We start from the raw sequence: 16,065 nt of genomic DNA, 5'->3' as shown, positions 1-16,065 counted from the left end.
TGTCCTGATCAGTGCAATGAAATGAGTTAAATGTCTCTGGAGATCCAGCTTCATGGTGCCTAAATGCTGTCACTCAGACTATGCATGCATAAGTGCATGTTGTAGGCATACTCTCCTCACCAGCACTGTCTTATCAGTCATCTTGTTTCTACAACCAATAGATGTGCTCCAGTAATCTCCATCTCCTTTCTGCCTGTATTTTCCCAATGTTTCATTACACCTCTCTGTGCAGCAGGGAATAACTGGAGTTAGTACTTGCCATGAAATTAATTTTTGCTTCTTTTCAACTAAATCCAGCTTTCTTGATCTATGCAGCTACACCAACGGGAAGCCCATTTCTCTGGAGTTCTTCCCCCTAACCTAAATGACAAAATAAGTTCCCTCAGGATCTTTGTATAAGCATTGGTAAGAAACAGCAGGCTCCTGGGAGACCTCATCGTGGTCTTTCAGTACTTAAATGGATCTTATAAAAAAAGATGGAGACCACCCTTTTACTCAGGAAGATGGTGATAGACAAGGAAGACTGGTTTTAAACTAGAAGAGGGGAGATTTAGATCAGATGTTGGGATGAAATCACTTGATCAGGGGATGGTGAGGTACTGGCACTGTCTGCCTAGAGAAGGCATGGATGCCCTATCCCTGGAAGCATTCAAAGCCAGATTTGATGAGCAAAGCATCAAGCATGGATGCCCTGCCCATGGCAGGGGATTGGAATGAGGTGATCTTTCAGTACCCTTCCAGTCCAAATCATTCTATGATTCTACGAAATGGGTGAGTCAGCACAGACATAGAATGTTATTTTATTCTTTGTAAGTACTTTCTTGACTCTCTGAGGATAATGGACTTTCTTAGCTTTTAATGTTTTCCTTCTGCTAAATACTTGCATTTCTCAGTGATTAATGCAGCACTGTATGTTTGGGTATGTTTCCTCAGAGACGTGAGAGCTCAAATATTTACTTCTGATTGGAATTTCCCTTCCTGCAGGTGGTTCTCAATTGAGCAGAAGAAGCAAAGCATCACTCTCATTCTTGAGAGGTGCTGAGCATGGATTATTTAGAGAGGTACCTCACTGATTTACACATGACTCAAATTGGCAGCCGGTTATGGATCTGCTATTTTGGGTGTCTGAATTAAATACTTTGAATCTGTCCATTAAAAACAAAACAAAACAAATAAACAAACAAAAAACAGCCAGTGTCAGAACAGAAAACCCACATACAAACATAATGCATCTTGCTTCTTGCTGGGATGAGATTTAGTGCAAGAAAAATCTGGAAAAAAAAAATCAAAGGGCATGAAAATTGCTCCATCATTATAATATAGTATAGTAGTTACATTTCATAAATGTAGTAGTTGCATTTCATAAAAGTTATATTGCCCTGTTGCTATGGGAACTGCATTTAAACCTTCTTATTACTAGCTGGATCATGTAAAACAACTGAACTCATAGAAAGAAGTTCACTGTTAATTTTCTCTTTTCTATGTCTAGATATTATGCAAAGTGTTATAAACATAAGTATTTAACTAAATCAGCAATGCCTATGAAACTAATTATTCTATTCAGCGGGAGCATTCAGGTACAGGACATGAATTCTATGAATGACAAGATTCACTCTGAATGAGTTAGAGTGGGACAAAAGGAGTAATGGAGGAAGGAGAAGTATTTCTTTCACGTTTCCACAGTGATAAGTGATACTTGGTTTAATAATGTAAAATCCAGCAGAAGTACCTCCTGACACAAGGAAAACAATTTCCCTAGTTGTTTTCCTTTTGTTGCAATCTACAAGCCTCCTCTCCATCTTGCCTTCAAATGTTAGTGGGTTTGCTATTACAAAGCCTGAACATGACTGGAAAAGAACTGGAGTATTTGCAAACAATCTGCAAGAAAATAATTAAAAAAAAAATCTGAATATGAATATATTCAACTACATTTTGGCAAGTTTAAAAATGAAAACATAGCAATCAATATTCCATATGAAATAGAATCATAGAATCATACTAAATAAGTATCATAGTAATCATAGTAAATAAATTAATGAGGTTTCATACCTTTGCAGAGTATAAGGGCTCAGTAGATTTTAGGTGATGTAATGACTACATGCTGTCCATGTGCCTGGATAAGTACGTCAGACATTCAAGTGTGCAGAACTTACACTGGAAAATCAATTCAATATGTGCTTATATGTCATTGTGATAACTACAGCTTAATCAAGTCTTGGTCTGTGCGTGGCCATATTAGTCAGTGGACAGACTCTTAAAAATACGGGAAGACAAATAGATAATTTCACTGTGTCAGATTTTCTGAAGGATGTGGGTCAAAAGCAGGGCTTTTGGGCCTCTGTTATGTACCTCAAGATTTTTTATTAGCTTTTCTTTAAAACACATAATTAAAGACTGAACTTTCACATCATTCAAGCAATATCTATGATGTGGCATCCAGATAAATCTTTTAACCATCTGACAAATAACTGACTTACTTGATAAATACATTATGTCATCTGAAAAATAACTGTGGGAACTCCAGCCTCAGGAACCACCAGTTTCTGACCCTGCTCATATGAAAAGGGCTTCCCTTTACCCATGTATAAAATACTTCCTCACCCACTTAAGTGGAACAGTACACTTCTATGTAGAATGCCATAAAATCCTGGTGCCCTGGGTCACATCTGACCAACAACCCAATTTTCCCTTCCCAGGTCACTGATAATTTGATTTGCCCATAGAGGTTGTGGTGCCCAGCGAGGTTGTTGGAGTCTCTTTCCTTGTAATCCTTCAAGAGCCCACACGACATGATCCTTGGCAACATGCTGCAGGCATCCCTACTTGAGTAGAGAGTTGGAGCAGATGACCTCCAGAGGTCTCTTGAAATGTCAGCTATTCTGTTATTTGGTCATAACCATTGTCCTTATATTCACTGATACCTTTCATGAAGGTGTTGGTCTGTGCTTGCTTGCATCCAAAGCCCAGTGGAGCAGATAGCATAGTCAGCCCTGTACCTGAAAGTGAGATAGTTTTGAGAGTGTTCCTAGGCCTTCTGCAGCTCCAGCATCTGCATCAGTAAAACATAGTACTGTTCAGAAGTAGTTATTTTGCTGTTTATGAATTTCAGTGAATATATCTTCTAAATAAAGTACAAAAATATTGCCTCCAAAAGCCAAGCCAATCATGTTAAGAGGATGAATTTCAAGTGAAAAAAATTTCCACATCAAAGATTTCTCTTAATACAAAACTCTATTTAAAACTGATCTAAGTGGAGCAGGTTGTTTATAGTTCATTATACAGCAAAGACTTTATAAGCAGCCTATCATGTAGAAGCTCTGGCTACAAGTGTGTATATAATTGATACTGTGCTTGAAGAGGTACAAAAATGATAAGAGAATTTAATACATGTCATCTGCAGTCTCAAGTGTATTGTCCATGCTTAGTAGATGACATTTATTTTTCAGTTGACTTCCATAGTGAAATGCAGCTGTTGGTTTATGTCAAATCAATAAAGACTTAATTACAGTAAATGTAAAAGAATTATAAATAAATGTAGTACAGAGCAAGCGTTTGAGAAAAGTGCCTAAGTACTTAAAGTGCCTAAACTCTTAAAGTTGCCTTCTTTTGGGCAGTCTAAAACTAAACATAGAAACTCCTCTCAAACCACCCCAAACCCCGAGGAATCTTCTTTTCAAACTCCTCCTTATGATGAAAGCCCTTTTCTTGGTTCCTTTCCCTGTAATCATCATTTTACATTCAAAATAAATGAGCAGATAATCATCTGATTTAAACTGATGCCAGTTCGCTGACCTTCACAGATCTCTATCATGTTCTGCTGTCAAACATCCCAGAATAAGCCCAGATTATAGCAAATACAGTTCATGATGATGAAATTATGATGCCATTTGCTAATACCAGGAATGCTGCAGGGCTTTTTTTGCTTTGTTTTTGATTGCAGACTTGTTCATTTTGTTAATATTTAACTGTAATAAATAAATAAATAAATAAATAAAATGAGACATTTTAGAGAATGTAGTTTCTTTGTCCTTAAAATTAGATGTGAATGAGTCAGTGTTCCCTCACATTTGTCTTAGTAAACTGAGCACCACCAAAACACAAGCTAGAGCACTAGGTCCATTGGAATCTGAACTTCTTTAAGTGTTACCATGTTTCTGGGAAGAAATTTCATCTGAACCAGGAGAGGTTTTCCCTTGCAAGTGATTCAACTTGAATAGTGCCATGAGAGAACTGCTCTGAAGAGGGGAAGTGGACAAGGCCACCTTGTCTTGATGGATGACATATTACCCCTTGCCTTCTGACCCTACTTTATTTTAGTTCATATTAAGGGCATTCAATTCATAGAGAACTCCATTGACTGGTGTGAATTTCAATGCAATTTTCAGTGTGAAACCTTTCCTGTACAAAGGGAAGATATGCCAGCTACACAGCTTGTAATTGTAATGCTTTGTAAGAATGGGAAAGAATAACTTCAAACAGTATCAACACGTTGATCACTTATATTAGAGAAAATATACTAACTGTTGTTATTGTGGAACAGAATTAACCTGCCAAAATGGATTCCTGTTCCCTATAGTTACCTAACTTTATGTGTTTGACAACACACTCTGCCTCTGCTTTTCAGAATGAGTCTGATATCCTAAGCACTTTCCATATCTAATATTCACATATTCATGCAGAATTCTTTGATCAGATCCAGATCACACATTGCAATGCTGTTCATCTCCCCTTATATGTGCCACAAAAATACCATCCAAATGGCTGATCTTGAAAAGGACTTCTGGAGGTGATCTAGTCTAAGCACTCCTTCTAAAACCAGGGATAGCTAGACGTCTTTGCTCAAGACTATAAGCAGTTATGTTTTGAGTATCACCAGCGTTGGTGGACTATCCTGGGAAGTAGTTGAGTCACCATTACTGTAAGTATTCAAAAGACAGGTAGATGTGATGCTTACAGACATGATTTAGTGGTAGACTTGACAGTATTATGTTAATGACTGAACTTGATCTTACAGTTCTTCCCCAACCTATATGATTCTAGGATTCTATGGTTCTAGGGATGGAAATACTACAGCTTCACAAAGCAGTCCTTCTGGCATTTGATGAGCCTCTAGGATGGATGCGCTCAACTCTTTGACCAAACCAGCTGTAATTTGGTTCAGGCTCTGAAGCAAGGAAAGACCATGAACTCCTTTAATTCCAAACAATTATTTGAAACTAACCAGATTCACTCATATGATATGCTTTTATATTCTTAAGTGTGGAGACAAGAACTTTGATCGCGCAATTGACACTTGAGAAGTGGGAGGCTCTTCCAAGACTAATTTATCAAGGAACAAAAGAAGTTGTGCAAGGAGTCATAGGTTTACATTTTCCTTTTTATATAATCTTAATACAAGCCAACCAGAGCAGGTACCCTAGCACTGTTTTATTGTCAAGGGGAGGTACAGGAGATAACTTGGTCAGCCAATGTCATTCACACTGAATAAGGGCTTAAGTTTACAGCTGTAGTTGCTGTGAAGCTTGCAAATAGGAGAAAAATTACCTTAGGGTACAGAATGTCTCTAAGTGGAAGGATCATGCTGGATTCAGTCTGCCCACTGATCACACATTTCCTTAGGCTCTGCAATGCCAACAAAAAACAGGAGTCATTCAAAGGACAGGACTCAGATATTCTATGTGGGCTTCCAGATAAAGGAACTATGGCTCCACATTTGTTTACTATTGTTTCTTGTATATACCTTATAATGTCTGTAGTCATTAATAAGAAATTATCTGTTAAATGTATGTAAATGTATGTATATAGTGGATTTTGTTATTCTGTTACTGGAAATAATCCATGATTTTCTATGCAGAAGAAATGAGAAAAATGACCAAAAGAACATTCAATTATGACTTATTTACAGTAATAGTGTTCTTTTTTATATCAGAAACATTTACTTAAGACTGAAAACATCATCACATGTCTGGATTTCAGATGCAAGGCAACACATAAGAAACAGTGAAGATAGGTGTAAGATCTCAAGGTGTTGGTAAATGAAGTCATTTGCTCCTGTGATTTCCTTTGATATGAAAGATGCTACTGTTTCTCCTCACTGAAGTTCAGGTAGATCACACTACTACAAGTGATGCACACAAATGCTAAAAGCATTGATTTTTTGTAAGATGATGCATATAGATCCATTTAAGAACATATTTCATTTTTGGCAACATAGAAGGGTTAAAAGCTAGAAATTAAAAGGAACTCCCTCATGTTATATTTCTTAAAGTCAGTTCCTTGCAAGTTTCAATCTCCTTAACATTCACTTCTAGTAGCTATTTTTGCTTTAAATATGCACATTTAAATTCTTACCTGTGATCTTTCACACAAGCACTCTGATCCTTCCTGCCCTCCATGGAAAACAAAACATATTCCTTCTCTGGTTACTTGGCAACGTGATGGAGCAGCTTTAGGAACCAGATCCTGCACTTACTCTCCCACAGATTTCAATAGAAAAAAAAAAGGAAGAAGGTTAACACTCTCATAAAGAAGAAAAGCTTGGGGAGTAGAGACAAAGATTATGAGGTTTAAAACTGACAGAGAATCAACAGGAGGAACTGTACAGCCATATATCTAAAAGCATTTAGATCTTGCAGGTTGGAAGAGGAGGTACCATTCCTATATTTCTCCTATCAGCTCTCATTTTAAGTGAGAGCTGCAACTCCTGAACAGATTGTTTTCTTTTTTGGTATGTTGGATTTCTTTTAATATGTTTAGCTTTTATTCTTCTGACAAGTAGATAGTAAAATAATGATCCATTAACAGGCAGGAAAAACAATAAGTTGCAACTGGTGGCTGGAGCCTATCACAAGAGGTTTGATTCCCCAGTTCTGTCAGAAATGTACATTTTTGAACAAGAGCATTGAAATTGCTTCATCAATTAATATTTCTTTTAAAATGATAATTAGTCCAGAAGTGACTTAAGGATCACACATACAAAATGGTTTGGATGTTTGAAGTGTGCAATTATACCTTTTTGGTACCCAGCACAGACTCCAAATCCCTGAAGGACTGCCTAAGAATGTACCCTGTATGCAGAAAGACATACAAAAGACTGGAACAAATTACCCAGAGAAACTGTGGAAGCCACATTCCTTGAGGTGCTCAAGGCCAGTTTGGAAGAGGCCGTAGGCAGCCTGATCAGGTGAGGGGCAGCCAGCCCACAGCAGGAGCTAACACTTGATGCTATTTAAGGTCCCTCCCAATCTAAGACAATCTAAGATTCTATGATTCTATAATTCTAATACAAATGTTAAACATAAGCAACCTTGTGAAAAAGTCTCACTCCTGTTCTTAGGCACCAAAAAGGATTTAAGGAACATATCTCACTCCAGCAAAACCAAAAATGCCCTCCAATGATAGGTTCGCAACTACCTGGTTTGTATCATTCAATAGTCTTCAGCAGAGCTATGATATTGAAGGTGACATCACTTTCTAATTTTATGGATCAGAATATTCCTCCAGAATGTTGGATGTAGTCTCAGGTAATTTCCAGAAAAGCACTATATATGTAAAACTGGAAGCCACAGTAATGAGTGAGAACTTATGCTTTTGCTTATTGGATTCAAGTGAGGTTGAAATCATATAATTATTTTTTTGCTTTTGGATTAAATCAAATTTATGTTTAAGGGAGGAAGAATACTGAAAATACATCATCCAAAGTCTCTCTCAACCTCAAGAAAAAAACCACAAATTCCTTGGACTGCATAACTCCAACCACTATAGATTCCTCTAAGTTCTAATCACCTTGCTTTTATGGAATAGCTTGTAAAAGTATTTTTCATTCCACTTGATAAAAGGGAGCAGTCGAGAGACAAATCTGCTTTTCTTAAATCTTCTTTGAATGATGGGTGTTCAATAAAGATCTTGTCTAACAGAACAAAGATCCAACCAAGCACTGTACTAACTACAAGCTTCAGAGTATCAATTTATGACTAAAGTCTTCATTTCAGAATTATAACTATAATCACATATTTAAATGTATTCAGCACCAGCACACTCAGTTTAACACTTGTATACATCTGGGTATACATACAGATGTTTTTAAAGATAGAAATAGTATTCTTATCCAGCTTTTCCTTCAAGATCTTCCATTTGGAATTATTATTATGAGACATTCTCATAATATTGAAAAGATATTTGGAAAAGAAAAAAAAGCAATTATTCTGTACAGTCAACAGCAGAGGTTTATGATTTTCAAAACTATTTTTACCTTGCAGCAAAAAGAAAGGTCTTTCATCTCCATTGTTTATACTGTAGAGAACCGCTATTTGAAATAGAAAAAAATACGTCAAAAAATGGACAACAGAACTGAAATCTACATATGTGAGAGACAAAAAGAAAACAAAATGAAAACCAAACAAACAACAGAATAAAACCAAGGGGAATAAAAGCTCATTCTAAACCAAGATATAGAAAAAGGGACTCAAAAGAAGTCCATAGATAGAAAACAAACATTGTATATTTTGTCACTCTAACACAGACACAGAACTGTAACACAGAATTATGTCAGAAGTGTCTATTACTCCTAAACACTTCTAAAGAGTTGAGGTGACCCATTTGTTGACTTTTACATTTGTAGCAGGTTATAGGTGAAATGATCCTCCATCCTGAACTTTGCCTGAATAGCCTGTGTCTCAAACTGTGTTCTCTTCCCAAAGGTTACTGCTTCTCCTGTTGCATTTCAGGAGAGTCAAGAAAGAGAGGTGTTCCTGTAGAGTAACTGTGTCAAAAGACAAAAATATCAAATCCTGCAATCATCCTGAAAAGTAGGAGAGAAATTCCAAGCTACATCTTTCTAGACTTTTTTCAAAACTATTTAAGGACTGCTAAGCATTCTCAAAGACACCAACATCAGTGCAAACTGTCAAGTTACAGCAGCAGAAATTCATGATCCTCTAACTTGCCTGAAATACCTTAATGGAATGGCTTGGGTTGGAAGGGACCTCAAGGATCACCAAGCTTCAACTCCCCCACCACATGCAGGGCCACCAACTTCCATAATGAAAGAATGAAACAAGATCAGCTTTAAAATTTTGAGATGGATTTAGATGGAAGGAAAAAAATCTGATGTTTTTTTTTTTAATTAAGAAAAAGGAGAAATATGAAAGAACTGCCAAATCAATGCATAATTGTGTTAAGTCCCTCTTTAGATACTAATAATTCCAAGAATATAACATTGTTTCTTTTCCTGTGCCAGAAAAACAAAAACAATGCACAATGTCAAAGCAGCTACTCTGTTCACTGTTCTCCCTTACTAAATGTTCCAGACTACCTGTGAATGTGTAGTGTATGTGCACACCAAATGAAATGAAAATGAATGCATATTATCAAGAGGCATAGTAAGAAGGAAATTTGTAGGGACTGTAGGGACAGTATATTACATGATTGCTCAGCTAATGATTAGTGATTTTTATCAATTTATGTTGCTGACTTTCATTATGTTTTCCTGGAAGACATTTTTTCTACATTTACTTAGATCTGAAATATATGAACCAAGTTCACAGTGTAATACTAAGACACTGGGTCTAATTGCTTTGCAAGGCTACAGTTTCTAAAATGTAATGAGATTTGAGCCATGCGCAGCCAAAAATAAAGTATGAGAACGAACGCAGTGGTTTGTGGGTATTTTTGTTTGTTTGTTTCTTTGTTTTGTTTTGTTTCCCCCTGTTTTATTAGCATGCATTTCTTGCAGTGATTCAGGTCCCTTGTCACGAGCCTTAACACTCTAAATCCTGACACAGAATGCAGCATGCATTGAAATGATTACCTGTATGTAACACCCGAGAGTGATTCACTCTATTAACTTCCAGTCAAAAAACAAGCCTGAAATTCCTGTGCTTCTTCCCAAACATCATTTTAATCAATTTCCTTCTGTACCTGCATCAACTCTAATATGTGCTCCAGTTTAGATGATGCTGGGTTTAAAGAAAAATATTCATTTAAAATTGAATGGATGTGGAAAAAGGTGTACTTATTCTGCAGGACTGATACAAGCATAGTTTATCCAGATACAATTTCAAAGGCAAAAGAAATCTTAAGCATTTTTATACATGTAATGATTGCAATAGAATTCATATTTGTTCCTACTGCTCCTTAATTCTCAGATTAATTAAACATGTTTTTCCTTAGTAAAGGCTGGGAAAAAGTCTACAAAACAAAGCATTTTGACTGATTTATCATTTAAGGAAAGAGAAAAAGGATGCGAGGGAGTATTAGCCTTTGGCTGTGAGCTCACATACTCATACATGGCAGCCTCACCTAGACCAGACCAAGGATGGTTTTGAAGTTACATGGGGTTAAACAGATGTTTTCTTGTATAACTGTGTGTAATTCCTGCTGTCATCAGAGAAGCAAGCTTTTCTGTTCTGCAAGAGAAAAATCAGTAGGTTTTATCTTCTCAAATAATACAATAATAAGTATGAAAATACTGTTTTCCATGCTTTAGAAAATAAGAAATTAGAAAATAATTAGAAAATAAGAGGTATACATAAACATAGACTAGCCTATCCAAGCCAGCAACCTGTGCTGAAGCAGAAAATTTCTATTTTTTTTCTTACCAAATAACGGGGAAAATCCTTTTCAATTTGAAATAGCTGTAAGAACTTCAGAACATTTTCACCAGCAAATCCCTTTCATATGGAGCTAGAGGTTTAAATGTGACTTTGAAGAAAATGTTTAGAAACGAGAACTGATCACATGGAGTAGAGTTGTCTAAAAAGTAGTTTGTTTAAGTACAATAAAGTTGTAATGATAATAAAAATATTCAGCTATGTGAATTTAATTTTGAGGGGCACAGTTTATAAAATTTAACAAGGTACCAGAAAAAAACAAGCGAACTTACGAGAACTGGTAAGAATTCCAGTGCTTTAAAAACAACCTGAACTGCTTGCAGTCAGTCTTAAAAGTTTATCCTGAAACTTGTAAAGGGTACATATAAAAAAACAAGCTTATTTGGACATCTAAGAAACTTTTTAAACTCCTGCCAGTTTTTTTAGATTTAAAGAGATCTCAGAACATGTTCACAGAACAAGAAACTCAGAATTTTAAAGACGTTCCAAGGCTTCTTTTCGAAAGAATAAAGTCAGCTACCGCACAGTGGCACCAGTATTAAGAAATTTTTTAAGCTAATGAGACTAACACCATCCGTAAAGGAGATCTGGTATGCAAAAGATGAAAGCAGATAATATTTTTTTATTCTGTACGGACTCTAAAGCCAAGTTCTGTCTCCAAACTTCAATATTATTCTCATCATTTCTTAGCCTATTCACCTAATCATCTCTTTTATTTAAGGAAGGAAGCAATGACCAGAATACAAAGAATGATGGATCCTCAAAGAGGCACCAAAGAGAAAACAGCCACAAAGCAGAATACCATTTTTTTTCTTTCTTCTTTTCTTTTCTTTTCTTTTCTTTTCTTTTCTTTTCTTTTCTTTTCTTTTCTTTTCTTTTCTTTTCTTTTCTTTTCTTTTCTTTTCTTTTCTTTTCTTTTCTTTTCTCTTCTCTTCTCTTCTCTTCTCTTCTCTTCTCTTCTCTTCTCTTCTCTTCTCTTCTCTTCTCTTCTCTTCTCTTCTCTTCTCTTCTCTTCTCTTCTCTTCTCTTCTCTTCTCTTCTCTTCTCTTCTCTTCTCTTCTCTTCTCTTCTCTTTTACTTTTCTAACAGTAAAGTTGCAATATCAAAGGCAAGACAGATGAAGACATGAGGATTTTTTTTTCACTCTCCACCCTAAAAAGCTGCCAAAATTAATTCACTTTTGTTTGATTTTAATTGGATCTTGAAAAGATTTCTCTAGTTCTAGACAGGAAAACCTTTCTTATTAAATATCAAAATGATCTTGAACATACATTGCTACAGGAAAAAAAAAAGATATATACTAATCTTGCTGAAATGAGAAATGTTTACACTCAGACTATTTGATAGATTCTGTGCCTCAGAATCTATCAAGACAGTTTTTTGAAGGGCTTCTATGTAGCAAATAAATTCACACATTTTCTCTGATTTTATGATACAAATAAGTGTATATAGCAGCATCACCAGCATTTTAACTGTTAATATTAGCTTTAGTTATTATTAGAAATAATCCCCAGAAATGTATGCAGTATCAATTATTTGTGATGGCCTAAAATTGTTATTTTGAAAGCAATACTTTCATCTTTAATTAGGAAAGAACAGTTAAACTCTTCAAATTCTTGAACTAAATATGAAGACTATCTGCATCTGTGAGAGTAGAACAGGAAAATATGGCAACAGATGCAAACTGTTTTCATAGTGTTTTTTTTTTTCTTTTCCTTTTTCCTTATTAACATGTGGATTTAGTAGTGTTCTGATTGCTCCACTTCCTCCTAATTATCTTCTGTTTAATGTAGGCTGGAGAACCCATATCGAAAGAACAATATCTCAGGCATTATCAAGCTTGCACATTCTCCATTTGCCTCAGGAAAAAACCCTGCTCTATCTTGTTTTCAAGGTGACATCCATGGTTTCTCTGATCTGACCTTCAGTGTGTCATTTTGATTTTTTATTTCCATCAGTTATTACATCAGGACTTAATCACTCAACAACACCACTGCAGAAACAACACTGCTTTCACAGCTCAAAGTAACTAGCAATTCAAATTAACTACACAAGTTCATCGAAAACTGTTAATGTCTTAAAACTGCAGTGGACTGCATACCAGAAGTGGTGATTGCATTAGGATTTTGCCTCTAGAAAGCTTAAAAGCTTTATTCAAAAGTTTTGCTACTGTTTTTTTAAAGCCAGTTAGAAAGTGGAATGTAAGACTGAAAAAAAAGTCTGGAAAGACTAATTAATGGTTATTGGAATAGTCCCTGCCCTGTGTAGGGGTCATATGAATAATGTACTTTGATGTAAGGATCAAGATAGTTCCTGTGAAGGGGTCTAATAGTTATTACCCATTTATTTACCCAGTTATTACCCTTACCAATTACATCTGGAAATTTTCTTACAAGTTCAGTGTTTTGTCAAAAAACAAAGAAGTTCACATAGGACATCATTACACTGAACTTCTGGTGAGTGAAGAGACTGCAGGGAGCAAGGCTTCCCCTCATGCATTGGGGCCAGAAAGCAAAGTAAGCTCATGCTGAGGGCAAGGAGGTGGTAAGAGAAAATCTTAGCTTGAGTGCTTGCCCCAAAAAACAGGGTGCAGAACCTCTGAGACATCACACTGCCATTAACATTAAAAACTGAAGAATTTAGCTACAGTGAAAATGGCAAAGAAATATTAGGATACACCTTGTATGCGACTGAACCTGCACCTTTCTCAATGGAGTTTTGGCCAAGTCACTCATTATTACACTAAAACCAGACACATTTAGTTGACCTTAACGTATGGTTCACTTTAGTTCTACCATATTTCTGCTTCTTAAGGATCCTAACTGATTTTTCTTACAAATTTTATATAGAAATGACATCAATCCCCTTTGAAATGTAAAATGCAGAGTTTTGAATGTTTCTGAAGACAAGCAAAACTTTTAATCTATCTTAAAAGAAAAACCTTACCAAAGGGTATTCTATTTAATTTTTATTCCATACAATAACTAATTCTTACCCCTTAAAATAATTTGCAATTCAAACATATTTAACTAAAGAGCATTTAGATGGAAGAAAATGCCTGAGATCTATCAAACCACCAGAAAGAAGATGTAGAGAAGAAAGACTTCGTAGTCCATGACTAAATCTAACATTTCAGTTTAAAAAACTGAGTGACACCTTTTCATGAATTAATAGTGGCTGTACAGGAAACAGCCCTTTCCCAGTTCAATCTGTTCTCTCCAAAGATGAGCTGTCGCATTGTTCAGAATGAGACAGATTTTTTTCTTGAAATAGAAGAGATAGCAATTATTTCTGTAAAGCTTCCTGTATTTTATGCGCACACTTTTTCTCAGTTGCTCAAGATGGACTGTGAGATGTAAGCAAGCAAGAAAATGGAACGGATCACAAAATGCTTCTAGTATTTCTATGAAAAAATCAATTTATTTCTGTTGCTAAGCAAATTAAAGAACAAGGCAGTTGCTGCAGAAGCAATAGGAACATACCATTGTGTTGTTCATAGTCATGCTTGTGTATCAGTTGATTATTACAAAATATTTAAGCAACATTATTTTTCAAGAAGTACCCACTATTAAAATGGTACTTTTTAAAATAAAGATTTTTTTTTTTACAGAATTTCTTTATAGTACATTCTTTTTTAAATGAGAAAATACTGAACATTTTTCCTGAGATTTTTTTCTCTTGGCCACAGATGTCTCAAATTATAGAAATATCAAAGTACTTCCATTAATTTTTCACTTTTACACGATGAATATGGGAATATTCCATTTCCTGATTCTCTATTTTTAAGAGACCAATCATAGAATCATAGAATGGCTTGGGCTGAAATGGACCCCAAGGGTCTTCAAGCTCCAACCCCTCTGCCATAGGCAGGGCTGCCAACCTCCAGATCTAGTGAATTTAGACAAAGAATTTTTTTAACTTTCAGGGAAAAAAAAGAAGACAACTGTTGACAATGTATCAAAATTCACAGGTATTAAAATACTGTAAAGAAAAAAACTTGTGGCCAATCAAAATAATTATTTTGATAATTTTTGATATTTTAACGTATAAATTTAGAAAAAAACCACAACACTTTAAGACACCAAAAGAGCTAAATCAATAATCATCATTTAAGCTTGAACACAATAATAGAATTTTTTCCACTTTTGCTTTTGCTAGAATGATATCAGAATTTGTAAACTCTGAATATCACTAACATTGAAACTTGACACAACAAATTGTTTATTTTAGCAATTATAGACAGTAAGGAACATGGCTGCTCAGGTTCTAAGTACTATTCTATACATCAAGAAGGATTTTCCTGTCCTTTCCTGTCCTTTAAAGGTGACAAAAATTAACAGGCAGGGATTTGTTTTGTGCTTTTTCAGTATACTCAGTAACACATCCTTAGCATTAGAATAGTTTCACGTTACATTGGATGCAATCAATATAACTTCATTGAAGATTAAAGTCATATACAGTCTGAGAAGCAAATCTTATATAAAAAGAGGAGGAAAATAGAAGGAATTAGGAAATGACTTTTTATTTCTGTTTACAAATTAGATTAGAATAAACTGAGTTACCCATTTGAAGAAAAGCACATTGCCTTTAGAAGAAATTATGGCCATATTGAGCAGTCTAACTTGAACAGGTGCTTGAACAGAGCACCTGTTGTGGTAGTGTGAAAGATGTAGAATTTACTGTACTTTTGCAATGTCAAATGCAATGGTACAAAAAATATGCTAATGTGACCAAGCAAACAAACAAGACATATGGGAGAATGATGATACATAGTGAAACCCCAAATAAAGTTAACTTTTATTGTGGCTTTAAAAAGTTTTATGGAATTTCTAACAAAAAGTATAAGGAAAATCCATTACAGTGGACAGACACTGCCATTTGAACAATGCATTAATAACAATGCTGATACAGTAAGAAGAAATATTTCTCTAGAATGACACTCAAAACAAATTGTTAGCATTTTTTGGTCTGTGATTGCATTCTTATCTATCAGAAAGACACAGAACTGCTAGTGATCTCAGATGCTGGGATACTCCTTCTGATAAGACTTAGATTCTTCTGAAGAACAGTCTCTGTTTTAACCTTAGCTATCTCTTCCTGTAACAAGAAAAAATCACTTAAACACTTTCTGTATTGAAAAAGCTGCATCACTGAATGGGCATTAAATGAAACAAAATCAATTTTCTATTCCTCTAACTTAACTTTTTTATTATTATCATTTTGGTGTAATGCTACTTAAATCCAATATGTAAAAACTCTTACGACTTACTATTTCCATAGTTATAAATAAAATCATGGCTATGGTGGCTTTCACTCACTAGGGCCATCTGACAAAGGGCATTCTAAATTCAGACTGTTAATCCAAATTTGAGTGCTGCATCCAAACTACCTTCTGGAAATGATCTTCAGCCCAGAGTGAAGGACACGGTCAGCATCAGTGGAGATTTCTGCACCC

General features: G+C 35.3%; 1 long non-coding RNA gene across 1 annotated transcript; it reads right to left on the bottom strand.

Annotated features, from left to right (window-relative positions):
* Window positions 1-3,541: 3,541 nt before the first annotated feature.
* On the bottom strand, window positions 3,542-6,538 carry LOC128080140 (uncharacterized). The gene is made up of 3 exons (XR_008206506.1): window positions 6,352-6,538; window positions 5,545-5,622; window positions 3,542-3,965 (listed from the first exon to the last, which is right to left on the bottom strand). It is a non-coding gene; the product is annotated as an uncharacterized LOC128080140 (long non-coding RNA).
* Between the last annotated feature and the right edge of the window lie 9,527 nt (window positions 6,539-16,065).

Source organism: Tympanuchus pallidicinctus, unplaced genomic scaffold (genome assembly GCF_026119805.1).
Source record: "Tympanuchus pallidicinctus isolate F22 unplaced genomic scaffold, pur_lepc_1.0 scaffold2, whole genome shotgun sequence".
NCBI classification, from domain to species: domain Eukaryota; kingdom Metazoa; phylum Chordata; class Aves; order Galliformes; family Phasianidae; genus Tympanuchus; species Tympanuchus pallidicinctus.
This window is presented reverse-complemented; position numbering and strand designations above follow the sequence as displayed.